The sequence below is a fragment of the Saccopteryx leptura genome, chromosome 4 (genome assembly GCF_036850995.1).
Source record: "Saccopteryx leptura isolate mSacLep1 chromosome 4, mSacLep1_pri_phased_curated, whole genome shotgun sequence".
Classification (NCBI taxonomy): domain Eukaryota; kingdom Metazoa; phylum Chordata; class Mammalia; order Chiroptera; family Emballonuridae; genus Saccopteryx; species Saccopteryx leptura.
In genome coordinates, this window is record NC_089506.1 from 70,340,357 (window position 1) to 70,355,338 (window position 14,982).

Consider the following 14,982-nt stretch of genomic DNA (forward strand, 5'->3'; position numbering starts at 1 on the left):
TGCTCTGCCCCTCCGGGGTGTCGCTCTGCCGCGACCAGAGCCACTCTAGCACCTGGGGCAGAGGCCAAGGAGCCATCCCCAGAGCCCGGGCCATCTTTGCTCCAATGGAGCCTAGGCTGCGGGAGGGGAAGAGAGAGACAGAGAGGAAGGAGGGGGGGGGGAGTGAGCAAATGGGCACTTCTCCTGTGTGCCCTGGCCGGGAATCGAACCCGGGTCCCCTGCACGCCAGGCCGACGCTCTACTGCTGAGCCAACCAGCCAGGGCCTGTCTTTGGGATTTTGAAAATTGTGTTTTATAAAATATTTTCTCTTTAAAAAGTAACTGGTCTATAATCTTAAAATAGAACAAAATAGTTAATATTTTTTCAACTAACAAATTACTTATAAATTTTGAAATACAAAATCATAGAGTTATGGAATAGCAGAATTGGGAGGCCTTCGGTTCTCACATACATCCCCCTTTTCAGTAAAAGCATTCTCTTTATTACAGGGTGATGGACAAATACCTTCAACTAATTCTGTGATAGGACATAGTACTTCCCAAGACAGTCTGCTTAATTTCTTTTAAGTATTATGGGTTTTGTTGTTGTTGTTTAACGAATGAAGCAATTGATTAAACTAACCTCATTTGCTCTAAAGTTTCTTGTTGGTAACTGCCACTTGTCTGGCTATTCTGTTCAGATCTCTGTCACTGAGGAGTCAGTTTGGGGCCCCATCCTGGTCCTTTTCCACCATTTTCAGCCCCTTCAGGGCTTGGAGGACCAGCAGGCCACTCTCTGGGAGCCTCTGCTAAAGTGCTTAGGCATGACACTGTTTCTCTGCTCTTCCCCCAGGAGGACATAGAGGAAGTCATAGAGTGGACATTAGGGCTGCCCCGGAGGTACAAGTGAGCGCTGTGGATGCAGTTTGTATGTAGATACCGTTCTCATTGTAGAGAGCAGGCTCTTTATGCTTGGCCAGGTAGACAGTGTCCACTCATTCAGGGACTTTTAGCTTCCTGGACTTTTCCAGGAAGTCTGTGAGCGCTCTGATGAACACCTGTTGGTTGACATCTTACAGTGGGTACAGGCATTCTAAGGTCTCCTTGTTGCCAGCCAGCCAGGGGAAAAAGGGATAGTATTATATATAATAGAAGACCTTAAGCTCTAAAATAGAAAGTGAAAAAGTCATACACATACACAGGCACACACAAACACAAACTGTTGCTACTAGCATTGTTTTTCTTTTTAGTGTTCTTATATATATTAATTACCCCCTAAAATATTTGTAACTATGTTATATACATATAACCATATATCCTGTTTTTTTTCAACTTAAGATGATAATAAAAGCCTTCATATGTTATTACAGATGCCGTTGAAACATTCTTTGCAATGGTGTATAACAATCCAGCTGTCCATCACAGGATGTGGTTCAACCATGCACTACATTATCATTCTCTTATGGTTAGACAATAGTTTCCCTGGGTTAAAGCAAAGGGTGAAAGGAAATTTACCTGTAGATACTTTAAAAAACAATAATGCCTTCCAAAAGTTATGCCATAATATTAAGACAGGATGGACAACTTGGTCTTGACTCATCTGGGAATCTTAACAAAGTTTATGCTTTACTTTTAGTTTGCATATAATTCCCCTTTACAGAGAATGTATTTATATATGCAAGATAGAGATTGGGTAATTTCATTCTCCGGATGTCAACACATCCTTAAAAAGCATAGAGACTCTTTTTGTTCTTGTTTTAAGAAGAGTCAACATGTGGCATTTAGCATTTTTTTCCTCAAGCTCCAATTATTCATTTTGTTTTCTTTATTTTTGTTTTTTAGCAATTTGACTGTTATGTTCCTAGGTATTTTTTTCCCTTTGTATTTATTCTGTTGGGGTTTTGTTAAGCTTTTTAAATCTGTTGGTTGATAGTTTTCATCAAATTTGGAACATTTGCAAACTTTATTTATTTATTTATTTAAGTGGAAGTTTTTGGAGTGACATTGGTTAATAAAACTACATAGGTTTCAGATGTACCACTCCATAATACAGCATCTTGCAGCCATTATTATTAAAAAAAATTTTATTTCAATATCTCTTTCTCTTTTTCTGTGATTTTATGTATGTATTAGACGTTCGATATTGTGTCGAACGTCTCTGTTCATTTTTTTTGTTCAGGATTTTTTCTTCTTTGTACTTCAGTTTGGATAATTTTTACTGTTTTGTCTTCAAGTTCCCTATTTTTTTCTACTGCTGTCTTTAAAATTTTATGTAGTGAATTTTTTATTTCAGTTATTATAATTCTTATTCAAGAATTTCTAATTTTTATTTTCTCAAGTGAAAGGCAGGGAGGTGTGAAGAGACTGGGATCCACCCGGCAACCCCTGTCTGGGGCTGATGTTCTGTCCATCTGGGGATGTTGCTCTGTTGCTTAGCACCTGAGGCGAGGTCAGGGAGCCATCCTTAGTGCCTGGGGCCAACTTGCTTATCTCAGCCATGGCTGTGGGACTGGGAGAAAGGGAAAGAGAAAAAAAAAGAGAGAGAAGGGGAGGGGGAGGGGTGGAGAAGCAGATGGTCATGTGCCCTGACTGGAAATCAAACCAGGGACTTCCACACGCTGGGCCGATGCTCTACTCCTGAGCCAACCAGCCAGGGCGAAGATTTCTAATTTTTATACTTTTAATTTCTCTTTATATTGTCCCTATGGACACTCACGTCCATCTTTCTTTTATATATGTGTATAGATTTATTAAATTAATTATAAAATAATTTTTTGTTAATTCTAATATTTCTTCTATCTCTGGGTCTGTTTCTATTTACTGGTATTTTTTCCTGTTTTAGTTCAGTAAACCCTATGTCTAGCTAGCTTTGATTGGGTGTTGTACATTGCATTCTACTATTGAGGCTTGAGTTTCACTTTATTATTTTAAAGACTGTTGAATTTTTATTTTTCTAGGTAGTTAAAATCAGTTTGATCTTTTTGATGCTATTTTTTTTTCTTGTTATGACATAGCTAAAGTAGTCCTTTCCCTAGGAGCACAATAGCTCCTTATTCTTTACACAAGGAGTTTCTGGGGACCCAGAATACCTAGAGTGTTAATCAAAGTCCCTACACTCCTGCTGATTCAAATTCTATATCTCTTAGCATTGAGGAGCCTCTAGAATATCCAGTTAATTCACATTTCTCCAGTAACTTTTTCTTTTTCTCTAGACTTCAAAGAGTCTTATTTGCATACTGTTTCAAGCAGCTGTAAACAGTTGCTTCATATGGTTTTTGCAGTTTTATAATTGTTGGCAATGGGCAGGCTAATCTAGAACTATCTGGAAATGAAAGCCTTCATAAAAGTTTTGTATATTAAGAGACTAGTGCCTGACCTGTGGTGGCCCAGTGGATAAAGCGTCGACCTGGAAATGCTGAGGTCGCCGGTTTGAAACCCTGGGCTTGCCTGGTCAAGGCACATATGGGAGTTGATGCTTCCAGCTCCTCCCCCTTCTCTCTCTCTGTCTCTCCATCTCTCCTCTCTCTCTCTCCCTCTCCTCTCTAAAAAATTGAATAAATAAAAATTAAAAACAAACAAACAAACAAAAAAAAAAACCTTTTTAAAAAAAAAAAAAGAGACTAGTATTTCCCCCTCCCAAAATATCTCTTCTGTAGTTCACTGTTTTATTTATCCAATTAATTATTGAATACATCTGCCCAGTGATCCATATTTTTGATGTATGCTTCAAGTTTTTTTTAAACTATGAATTCTTTGTCATATATTTGGCCTCCTCTAAGATATATAAAATAAAATTAAATTTATTTAAGAATTAATTTACTTTTTTGTTAACCACCACAAATTTAATCTGATTTATCTCTTTTGCTGACATAATCGCTTCTGAGGCCCAGACTACCTAACCTATAATTTTAGACAAGATGCCAAACAGCTACTTTTTCTGAACATTAAACATTCTAGACTACCTTAAATCTCAGAAGTTACCTTTGCCATTTCTAAGATGGGGCCCAGAGGCATCTGAAAATTCAAAGTCCACCAGTATTTTTTCCAAAATAAAAAAATTCAATTCTGATGATGAAAAATATATTTATTCTTTTAATAATATCCAACACATCTTTTTTTGTAACATTTGTTTTCCCTTCTAGTTTGCAAACCCCATGAAGTCAAGGAACTTATTTTTCTATTGATTCATTAGCATATATTACTGTGCGTGTACACAGTAGATACTTATTTGCTTAATACTAATAATACTAATACTAATGCTAATACTAATAATAGTGAGAGCTAATTATGTGCCAGAAACTCTTCTAAAAACATGTATAATAATAATTTTTACAATTTACATATACTTTATTTATTCGATTAAAAAGGCAAGGGAAGTGAAGGCAAAGATAAATGAATGGGACTACATCAGACTAAGAAGCTTTTGCACAGCAAGAGAAACTGACAACAAAACAAACAGCCAACTAAATGGGAGTTGATATTTTCAAACAACAGCACAGATAAGGGTCTAATATCCAAAATATACAAAAATTTACAAAACTCAACAACAAACAAGCAAACAATCCAATATAAAAATGGGAAGAGGGCATGAACAGACACTTCTCCCAGGAAGAAATACAAATGGCCAACAGATATATGAAAAGATGCTCATCTTCATTAGCTATCAGAGAAATGCAAATCAAAATTGCAATAAGATACCACCTCACACCTGTTAGATTAGCTATTATTAACAAGACAGGTAATAACAAGTGTTGGAGAGGCTGTGAAGAAAAAGGAACCCTCATTCTCTGTTGGTGGGAATGTAAAGTAGTACAACCATTATGGAAGAAAGTATGGTGGTTCCTCAAAAAATTAAGAATAGAATTACCAAATGACCCAGCAATCCCTCTACTGGGATTGCTCAAAACATTCAAAAACATTGATACATAAAGACACATGCAGCCCCATATTCGTTGCAGCATTGTTCACAGTGGCCAAGACATGGAAAGAACCAAAAAGCCCGTCAATGGATGATTGGATAAAGAAGAAGTAGTACATATACACTATAGAATACTACTCAGCCATAAGAAATGACGACATCGGATCATTTACAACAACATGGATGGACCTTGATAACATTATACTGAACGAAATAAGTGAATCAGAAAAAACTATGAATTGTGTGATTCCATATTTAGGTGGGACACAAAATTGAGAGTCATGGACATGGACAAGAGTGTGGTGGCTACCAGGGGGAAGGGAGGGGAAGGGAGAGGGTGGCGTAGAGAAGGGGCACAAAGAAAACCAAATAGAAGGTGATGGAAGATAATTTGACTTTGGGTGATGAGTATGCAACATAATCAAATGTCAAAACGACCTGGAGATGTTTTCTCTGAATCTATGTACCCTAGTTGATCAATGTCATTCCATTAAAATTAATTGTCTAAGTTAAAAAAAAAACTTCCGTAGACACATGAAATGTTTTATTTTTTATTTATTTTTATTTTTTATTTTTCTGAAGCTGGAAACGGGGAGGCAGTCAGACAGACTCCTGCATGCGCCTGACTGGGATCCACCTGGCACGCCCACCAGGGGGCCATGCTCTGCCCATTTGGGGCCACTCTAGCGCCTGGGGCAGAGGCCAAGGAGCCATCCCCAGCGCCTGGGCCATCTTTGCTCCAATGGAGCCTCGGCTGCGGGAGGGGAAGAGAGAGACAGAGAGGAAGGAGAGGGGGAGGGGTAAGGAAGCAGATGGGCGCCTCTCCTGTGTGCCCTGGCTGGGAATCGAACCTGGGACTTCCGCACGCCAGGCCGACGCTCTACCACTGAGCCAACCGGTCAGGGCCGACACATGAAATGTTTTATATAGTTGTTTTCATCTTTGTTTACACTGACTTCAGTGAGTTGTAATTTGGTTTTGTTTGTTCAAGATTTGTTTAATAGCTGCTGATCTAATACCCACAGGGCAGGAAGGCCTAGTGACACTTGGCTCACATTTTAAGATCCTGTCTAGGCTATTTGAATCTTCCTGTCTAGACTGAATGTTCACTGTAAAGTGAAATCAAAAGCATATCTCCCCCATGAACACTAGACTTTCAGACACATGATGGGGCAGGGCTGATCCTGTGCAGGCAGGCATTTGTCTTGTGTTCTACCTCAGTGTTAAACCCAAATGTTTAAACTGCAGTTTCAGAGGTATTTACAGCCTTTTGTGGGTGCACTATTTAATATTGACTATGTCTGAAAGTAAGATTCGGATTCTATACCATCATGTGATAACAAGTAAAGTGATTCCTCAGTGTAGGAAATGGCAGGATGGGGAGCCCGGGAGTAAGGTATGCAGTTCCTGAAAGAACTGAACTTTTCCTGAAGGGCAGAAACAATCTAAGGCAGATGTTAGGCATTGCTAGAACTACTGGCTGGAGCATTCAGCTACCAATGCCTAGAGACATTTGTGTGAAATGAGGCATTTGTCAGGGTGTGTTCCCTGAGTGGCTGTGAGCAGGAGCCAGGACAGTTGGCTGACAAATCTCTGTGGGGAGTGAGGCTCTCCCTGTCTGTTACTCTCAGTGGAGCCAACTTACTAACTCACAAATCATGAGGCTGAAGGACTTTTCCCTGTAAGATAATGCAGGGTCAAACCAAGGCAGCAGACCCAGATGGGAATGGAAAAGACAGAAATACCAGAAATTGCAGGAAATGTGTAGAGGGTTCTGGACTCACACAAAAGAGAAATTAGAGGAGCCAACTTGATTTCACTCTTTGAGAGACATGGAGCCACAAGTGATACTTGTTTTAAAGTAGGTGGAATAGAAAGAAATTCTGACAGTTACTTGTTGTTTGTGCTTGTAGTAAACAACATGGTATCTTAGCACCCAGACTGTTTTGGTTGTTATAAATGTCAATAATCATCTTTTTAAATTTTATGCTAAACTTGCCTGAAGAGACATGATATTTAAAAAGTGCAGTCTCAGTAACATGCTTTTTCTAGTCTTTAACCAAGTCAGGCCACCAGAAAGCTAATGCATTGACTATGTTGTCATAGTTCCTAATAAATTACCTTCGATAAATTTTATATTTATATAATAGCCATAAGTTTTGAGATATGTTACTAATAAAAGCTATATGAAAAAGAATATTTCTGCAGTTATAAGCAGATGACAACAACAACAAAAAGTAATGGACTTTTGTGGAAGATTCTACTTGATAATATTTTTTAAAGATTTAGTGTCCACAAATACATTGTAACCTTGAAGAAATTGGTATTTCTCTTTGAGATAATGAACATGAGATATATCATGTATCTTTTCTATCTTGGTTCAACAGACACAGCCAAATTTGTTGATTATTTGTAATAATGCTAGATAGTCCTCATAGTTAACATGACTTGTCTGCTAACTATAATTTTAAGTTCTTATTTTTCTATTTTATTAAGCTTGTCTAAATAATTTTTGTTATAAACTTCCACAAATCATTATTATTATTATCCATTCTTTTTGAAATACAAGTGAAATTAGTAAATTAAATTACCAACTGTATTCTGTATTAATGATTTGTACAGTTTCACCAAAATCACCTAATTTTTACCCATTTGACAGCAAGAGTTAGTTATTTTAGACCTCAATTTTAAACCCACGTGTTTCCTAACTTTTCTTTGATTATAAGACTAAAATCAATGACATGAATAGAAAACACAGAAATATCTACAGTTTGTCCATATACACGATTTATTATATTTCATATTTTTCACTTCCTTATTTCTTTTCTTTCTGATGGTTTCTATGTAAACTGAGAAATCACAATTGAACTCATCTCCTTTTTCTTGTTTTTCTTGTTCAAAATAGATACACTTGGTCTGTTAGCTTACAAATAATTATTTTTTTAGTTCAAGGTGACAGTTTAATGTATTTTATTATAAACTGACACAAACTTTCAGGTAGTGTGTTTTTTTAGAAACCGAATGTGCTTCATGGACTGCCAGTATAAGATTCAATAGTTAATTTATTCCTTTTGTGGAGTAGCGTGTCCACAGCATTTGGGGTTTGCAGTGAAATGCTCCTGTAGAAAGAGATTCTGGAGCTGGAGTTTCACTGTAACGTCAATTGGATTAAAAAGTATTGTATAAGCAAAAGTTGTTTGCATACTTCACAGCAGTAACGGCAAGCATTATTTTGGAATTCTCTCTTCTGATTATATTCTGAAGAATTTCCCTGGGAATTTGGAGCTTACATTCTTGTTCCCTTCAGGGAAGGAGTGAGGGTGTGAGACTGGGTTTAGTGTAGGAATCCTTGAAAAGAGGTGGGAATTTTCCTGAGGATGGTAAAATTGAAAATATTTCCAAAAATACTGATGAAGAAGTGGTTTGCCATGTTAGACTCGCCTGAACAAACACACTAAGAGACAAATGAGTTGCAAGAGGCTATGAGTTTGCCATTCTAACAGAATGTGTCTAAGGATCCTTACCCTTTGAGTAGTGGATTGTTTTCATGCTTGCTGACCCCTGGGAGTGAGTTTTTTTTTCTCCAACAAATGAAATTAGTTCCAGTTAGTTTTATTAACTTAAAATCATGTTTGTTAAACAACCAATTTATAGAAACAAGAACATTCATTTGCCTTTTTTAAATGTTGCCTTATACATTTTTTTTTTTTTTGTATTTTTCTGAAGCTGGAAACGGGGAGAGACAGACCGACTCCTGCATGTGCCCGACCGGGATCCACCCGGCACGCCCACCAGGGGCGACGCTCTGCCCACCAGGGGGCGATGCTCTGCCCCTCTGGGCGTCGCTCTGCCGCGACCAGAGCCACTCTAGCGCCTGAGGCAGAGGCCAAGGAGCCATCCCCAGCGCCCGGGCCATCTTTGCTCCAATGGAGCTTTGGCTGCGGGAGGGGAAGAGAGAGACAGAGAGGAAGGAGGGGGGGGGGGTGGAGAAGCAAATGGGCGCTTCTCCTATGTGCCCTGGCCGGGAATGGAACCCGGGTCCCCCGCACGCCAGGCCGACGCTCTACCGCTGAGCCAACCGGCCAGGGCCTACCTTATACATTTTTAAAATAAAAATTTTTGTACGATGTACTCTGGATGGTCAGGAGGCACAAGGATGTATATGAATGTTCGTATTACTCAAAGGGTTAGAATTGATGACGGCTTAGTCATGGAAAATCTTAACCGCAGAGTTTCAGCCTCTGTTTCTTTTCATCTCTGTTCCTCTCTGGATGGAAGGAGGATCTATGGACTAGAATGAATGTATTTGATGGTAGTTCTGAGTCCCATCAGACTTGCAAGTGTGTCTATCCACTCAAGTGAACTACTCTCCTTTCTGTACTCCACGTGGGCCTCTGCCCTCTCTGCTGGCACACCCTTCTCTGACAGGGTCTCCCTCCCCAATATCCTGGGCACTTTCCACTCAGCAGCACAATTGTAGCACAGGTATCTCTAACATTGCTGCGGCACGTAGAAAATAATGTACTCACTAATTATGTTAATTAGCTGTACTAATTAGGGCTAATTGGAATGACTTTTTCCAGCGTGTCTACTATTGCAGATAAAAACGTGGTATGGGGCCTGACCAGGTGGTGGTGCAGTGGATAGAGCGTCAGACTGGGATGCCGAGGACCCAGGTTCAAGACCCCAAAGTCGCCAGCTTGAGTGCAGGCTCATCTGGTTTGAGTAAAAAAGCTCACTAGCTTGGACCCAAGGTCCCTGGCTCGACCAAGGGGTTACTCAGTCTGCTGAAGGCCCGTGGTCAAGGCATATATGAGAAAGCAATCAATAAACAACTAAGGTGTCACAACGAAAAACTAATGATTGATGCTTCTCATCTCTCTCCGTTCCTGTCTGTCTGTCCCTATCTATCAATCTCTCTGACTCACTCTCTGTCTCTGTAAAAAATAAATAAATAAATAAATAAATAAATAAAATAACCTATGTGTAAAAACGTGGTATGGGGATGCTAAATTTAAACTTAAGCTCTAGTGACCCTGAATTAATACACACTTGAGTTAATTTAGCTGAGTAAGAAACATAAGTACACACCAAAGTACATGCCGTTATGGAAGTTTGAAAAAAGAGACAGTGGAGCTTGTTTTGTTTCTCGCCTGACCCTTGCTTGATCTCCTCTCGTTCTGCTGTTCCCGTAGGCAGCCGTGGAGGGAGAAATGCTCAGTACCGAAGCGAGAGGCTGGGTTGGAGTCCAGCTCTGAAACTCATTATTCATGTGTCCTCTGGTGTATGGCTCAAACTTTCAACGTCTCAGCATCTCACTTTCCTAACCTGTCCCATGGAGACTAAAAGTTTTAGTATTGACTAGCTAGGAAGATTAAAAAGATTAAATGAGATGTTATAGGTGTACAAGTTTTGTAAACTATAATGTATGCTAGTCATGTGAAGAATATTAATAAATATTATACATTGGTATTAATTTATATCTTATAAGGTATCTTGATACAACTTGGGAGATATTCTAATACAATCTGGGAGAGCAACCGACCAGATTTATTTCTTTCAAAGGTGTCCTGTGTGCCCATAGTGGTAAATAAGTAATGATGGTAATAAATAAATCCAGGAATTAAGTATTTATGTATAATACTTTACAACTTCATTTGGTGAAGCATCTTTCATGCCAACTATATCCCCAAACAGATTACATTCAATAAAGACTTACAGTGATAAGCAATAAATACTGGCAGTGAGAGACAGACATTGAGATAAACAGGCCAGGAAAAGTGCTTTTCAGCTAAATTCTGAAAAGAAATGAAGAATTTAGGGATGAAGAGACCCAGGAGAGATGTCACAGTAGGTAGGAAGTGTTGGAGATAAAGTTCTCACGCTCAGTTTTCTTAGTGAAAGGCCCGAGGCCTCTGCCTGGGTCATCTCACTAGCAGTGTAGCCTCACTGTGGGGAAAAAGAAAGATACTAAGTCCAAGAGAGGTGAATTCCAACCTCACGGGAGTTATGAGGCAGGGGAAACTTTGCTTTGATCTACACAGAACAGAGGAAAACTATGTGTTTGCGATGCATGCCCTGCATTCCGCCCCAGAAGTGCATCTGTGAAGCCCATCGCTGAAAATCAGCTGGAAATCTGATTCGTAGCTAGAGTGAGAGGATTTTCACTTCAGTTCAAAATAAACTGGTTTCTAAACCTTTCCTAAGTTTGTCTTTGGTTCAGCCAGTTTGGGCAAAGCACAGTGACTTCTTTACGTGGTAATTTGACTTTTTAGTTGGCATGGGGATCACATAAGCTCTCTGAGTACCCTGTGTGCTGTATGTGGGGTGTGTGTGTGTGTGCTGTATGTGGGGTGTGTGTGTGTGCTGTATGTGGGGTGTGTGTGTGTGTGCTGTATGTGGTGTGTGTGTGTGTGTGTGTGTGTGTGTAAAGGAGGGAGTGATGGCAAACAGAGAAGGGAAAGGGAAGAAGAGAGGAAACGGTTACTAATTAGGGTCTAATTTAAGACATTTTATTCCACTCTGATTTCTTTGCCCTCAGTATCTTCATCTATTAAAGGAGTATAATAATACCTCCTACTTGGGTTGTGTGAAGATAAAACAATAATGGTAAGAGTAAAACACTTTGGGAGAGTGTGGGGCATTGTGTTAGGCTCTTAATAATCACGAGTCCCATCCTCACTAACCTGAATGTGCTACTGCTTGGGACCCAAAAGCGTGAGAAGGAAATACTTTTCCTCTCTCTTTTAAAGAGTTATTCTTTAGAATTTCTTTTTTTTTTATTAAATATGAATTAGAGATAGAACCACAACACAGAAAACCCTTAGAGTAGGCAATTAAGAAATCTTTTCTGTTTTGATTTAAAAACACATTATATCCATTTTTAAAGCACACTTACCCTTGTCAGAGTCTTCAGACCAGTACTAAAATGAATACATTTCTGTAACTTGTGCTGACTGAGATTGGGGAATGGTAAGAGTGGATAAAGATAGGAAGGCTCAGAGGCTAAGGAGAGGTTGCTGGTATGAGATTTGATTCAGATAATTTACAGAATGCAAAGTGAGAGTTACTGTATTTTCGATTCACAAAGTGTTTTTGTTGTGGTTTGTTTGATTTGGTTAAAGGCAAACTAACGCGTTTGTAAGATGACCTTACAAATCTATTTGAAATCCTATCACATCATTTTATATTCAGAATTGTGGATCTAGTTCAATATTAACAGGATCTCTTTGGCTGGCTGCGTTCATACTGACAGCTTTAAGGAGGACCACTAAAGTGCCTTTCAGGTCACTAAAACTGTCTCAAAACAAACTATTTATTTTGGAAAAGCCTGTTAAGAGTAAACAAAAAACCCACAATTTGGGAGTGTTGATATGAGAAGGGAATGTATGTAAATCAGTGAAGAGATCAGTGCTTGAGTAGCTACAAGCACAAATTGATTTCACAGCTGCCCCATTTATGGCCAGTAAAGAAAGACAAAGAATAAAGAACTAGTTGACAGCCAGGGGGATCAACTCCTTGAGGGCGGGGTTCCTGTCTACTTGTACAAGGTGTATCCCCAGTGCCTAGAATATAGTAGACACATGGTAGGTTCTTGCTATTTCTTTCTAAAAAAATAACCATATATGAATAAATAATATATATTAGAAAAGTGCCTTGACTTTTTCTTTAAGTAGACTCTCGATTATTTGACACCCATGACAGAAGCTGTCTTTTATAAAAGTTTCCATATTTTCCAGTTGTCTCCTAGGTTGATATTTCTGTTGGTGGTGTTCTTATGAGCTAATAGGTGCAGAAGAGATGCCTTAAGGGATAGAGTGATCTGAAGTTGTTACATTAAAAAGGTTTCCCAGGCAAGCAAGAAATGGCCTGGAGTCTGCTGCTGGTTACAACTTTAATCATTTTACACCAGCTGACTGTGAAAATTCATCTGAATGATGAAGAAAATGCTTTCATCTGGACTTTATCTTGTAACTTGGAGTTCAATTCAGAACTCCAAAATTTATCTGCAACTTGAGCCTCCCAAATTTTGGTAAATCCAAGAGAGGATGTGTGGGTTCATGGAATGGATAAGAGAAAGAAAAGGCTGGGTCATACAGGGAATCAGGAATGAGAGAGGTTTGGTTTTGTGTGGAGGGCAGAAAATTGTGTTTAGGTCCCAGAAAATTAAGTTCTAAAAGCCACTGCGAGTCTGGACTAAGGTTGGGAAACAGTAAGGCAGGTCAGAGATGATAAGTTTGATGGCAGTCATGGAGTAGAATTACACCATGTGTTTGAAGGCCAGGCAATCAAGCTGACTTGAGAAAGTTGTGGTCTTGGATACAAAAGGGAACTAGAGCTACAACAGTCATGAGGTCAATCAAGGTAAGAAAGACCTTGAAGGAAAGGCAACTAAGTTAGATAAAGGGACAGATTCCAGGAATTAGATAGCCCAGGAGAAATACAGCACCTCTTCGATACTAGGACTTGTCTGATTGTTCTTATACAGGGATTATTGGACTTAAAGACTGTTTTCATCTCGCCAGGTCTAGGGACTGGTTCTTCAGTGTGGCAGTACACTCAAGTGCGCATGCATCCTTCCTCAGTTGGGGAATGCACAGGAAAGTGAGACATCCGGGAATGCACCTGTGTGTGTTCTCCTGTGAGCAGATTGTCACATTTTTCAGCTCAGAGGGGTCCTGAGAGTGGGGGACTGGGACAGTCTTTGCTTCTGAAAGGGAGGAAAAGCAGGAAATGAGGAAAATGACGTTAAGGAATGATTTATTCTGGAGCAACTCTGGGATATATTATAGGATTGTTTTTCTTGTAAATAAACACAAAGACCTTTCAATCTATGTCTTCTACTTTAAAAGATACACTCAATCGATTCTTCCCAATCTAGACACCAAATACAACATAAGACAGGTGTCCTGACATACCCATGAGGAGTTAACCAATGTCATTTTCAGATTTAATGATCCCAGGAGTCTAAATAAGTGTGATATCTCTCTTACCTCCATGAATAACACTGCAGATGTTATTCTGTGGTTAGGTTGACCAACCCAAATGACTCAAAACTGCTTCTTTGGTGTGGTCCATAATGCCTGATCCATAACTTCTATCAATTCTGTTTTTTGTTTTATTTTTTAAATCTTATGATAACACAGCACATTTGAGTATGCTTAAAGTTTTTAAGTGGTGCTACTGGCTATAATTAAGTTATTTCAGTCTTTTCATTACAAATTCTTCTTTCCAAGGTTTAATACCTCAGAGATTTCTAATCCCACTGGGCCAAACTTAGTATAGAAATTGTCAGCAGGAATGCAAATTTTTTTTCTTCTTATCCTTGAATATTTCCAATCAAATAAATGTGTGTGTTTTCCTCATAGCATAGGTATAAGAAAATAGGTTTCAGGCACTTTGAGAGGCTGAAAGACAAAAAGTAATATAAGCACAATATCTGAGAGAAATGTACAAGAATGCAAAACCTACTTACTTTGGGGAAGGATGGCCAAATATTGAATATTCTCAGTACAAGGGAGTTTTTTTACCTTGTGTTTTGTAATGAAACTCAAGATTTAATTGTGAAATAAACTGAAAGTAAATATTTTTTTTAAAGGAGAAATACTTCTGTGAAAACTTAAGGCTCCCTGGCTAGATGGCTTAGTTGGTTAAAGCATTGTCCCAAAGCTCAGAGGTTGCTGGTTTGATTCCTGGTCAGGGCACAGACAGAAGCAGAGTGATGTTTCTGTCTCTTTCTCTCCCTCCCTATCTCTCTAAAATCAATAAATTTAAATAAATAAATAAGAAAATTTAAGGTGTTCAATTGATTTCACTGTATTTTTCTGACATGGGCTATAATTGAAATGTTTCTTTTCTGTGTCTTAAAGCTAACTGATTGAAAAGCCAATTGTGATATTATTGGTTTATAAGAAAATAACTAAAATTAAAAAATTATTATTTTTTGTTCTGGTAAAAAGTACATACCATAAAATTTACCATCTTAACCTTTCTAAGTATACAGTTCAGTCATGTTAAGTATAATATATTATATTTACATTGTTACAGAACCAATCTCCAGAACTTTTTCATCTTATAAAACTGAA

General features: G+C 38.6%; 1 pseudogene; it reads right to left on the reverse strand.

Annotated features, from left to right (window-relative positions):
* Nucleotides 1–612: 612 nt before the first annotated feature.
* Nucleotides 613–14,982, reverse strand: part of LOC136404174 (small ribosomal subunit protein eS19-like) — a 164,964-nt pseudogene continuing 150,594 nt past the window's right edge.